The following is a 1,783-nucleotide window of genomic DNA, read 5'->3' as shown; positions in this document are numbered from 1 at the left end:
AGCGTTATAAAAATTAAAACTAAAAATTAAAATTAAATTTTTACCGATTTAAAAACAGCACGATCTAGAGGTTGTAAATAATGCGTGGTATAACTGGGAAGACAAATTAATAAAATTCCTTCGGATTGCGCAAATTCAAGCATTTCAATAGGATTACAATGAGAAGAATGGCCACCTAGTATCAAAGCTACAGTGCCTACTGGCTTTCGAGGAAGAAAGTGCATTTTAAGCCAGTTAAAAAATAATGTGTTTATATAAGCTGGCTTTTCAGACATATAAACAACAGATCCTGGAGGCATACCATCTTCAAATTTTGGTTTTTTGTTTTCACCTTTCATTATACAAGCTGGAGGAAGAAATGTACCCTCTGCATTACAACAAGCTATTACTGTTATTGTTTTTCCTCTTTCTCCAGATGTTATGGAAAAAACAGATTTTGAACCTTTTTCACCGATAACATGACTAGGATGATTGTTTAACTGTAAGCCAGTTTCATCCATATTAAAAATAGAATCTGGCTTATTAAACAATCCATTTTGTTCAAAAATTTCACCCAGAAGTTTAAAGTACTCATTTACTTTTTGTCTATTCATAGCAAGACTTCTGGCAACAGATAAATTTTCTGATTTGCGTACAAAAAGGATGTCTAGATAAAAATGAATAAAACCAGTCAAATCCAGCTTTTTGAGTATTATTATTAAATTTGTGTTTAATTTTAAGCTGATTGGCAAAATTATAAGCTAGTGTACGAAGATCATCTCGAGTAAACGGAAAACCATGCTTTTGCATTGTTTTAACATGTTGCACCATCTTTTCTTCAATTTTCTTTTCAAGTGTACAGCTAGGTCCCATTCCATCCTTTGTTGCGTTGCCAAATTTAAATCTTCTTTTAAAAGTCTTTCTGGGAATATTATTTTCAATACTTGCTTGACGTACGGAAATACCTTTCTGAATGGCTTCTAGGGCTGCAGTTAATTGATCCTGCGACCATTTACCTCGCGTATGCTCTAGATTCTTACTTTTATTTGGCATCTAAAAGCATAAATACCGTTGCATTTTTGTTCAACATTATACATTATTAATTATTATTGCTTTTTTCAAAGTATCATCAAATTAGATTGGTTAGAATCTTGTTGATTAATTACCTGATATTGTGTTGCTTTCTGTAGAAATAATTTTATAATACCAGTAATTAGCTTTATTGAAAAACGGCAAAGTATACACTGCTTTCTGCTTACAAGCGTCATGTGAATCATTAAAAATAAAGGTAGTCAGTTTTCTTAATTAATTTTTATCACCATGTATACGTATATAATTAACTATACTTTATTGTTAATAGAAAAGACAGGTTTTATAACCTCACTTTTTAACTTTATTTTTAACGATTCATATGATGCTTGTAAGTAGAAAACAATATATTTTGCCGTTTTTCTATAAAAGCTAACTACTGATGTTGTAAAATTAATTGTTTCTACCGAAAGCAACGCGATATCAAGCAATTATAAAATTCTAACCAATTTAACCTGATAATACTTACGAAGTAAATATTGCAATATTTACTGAATCCATAACAAAATCAAGGTGAAAAATTTTAATACTTACTTTTGTTGCACTTTATCCACAATTACAAAGTCAATTAATTTATAGCAGCAGTTTATAACAATATTTTTCGATGCTGCGTTTGCAATCCAAGTGCCTTCTCTATTGGTTATCTTTGTTTAACATTCGATGAATAACCAAGATAACCGATACATGAGGACACTCGGGTGCAGATGTTTCCGAA

This window comes from Wasmannia auropunctata, unplaced genomic scaffold (genome assembly GCF_000956235.1).
Source record: "Wasmannia auropunctata unplaced genomic scaffold, wasmannia.A_1.0 LD336116.1, whole genome shotgun sequence".
Taxonomy (NCBI): Eukaryota; Metazoa; Arthropoda; class Insecta; order Hymenoptera; family Formicidae; genus Wasmannia; species Wasmannia auropunctata.
This window is presented reverse-complemented; position numbering follows the sequence as displayed.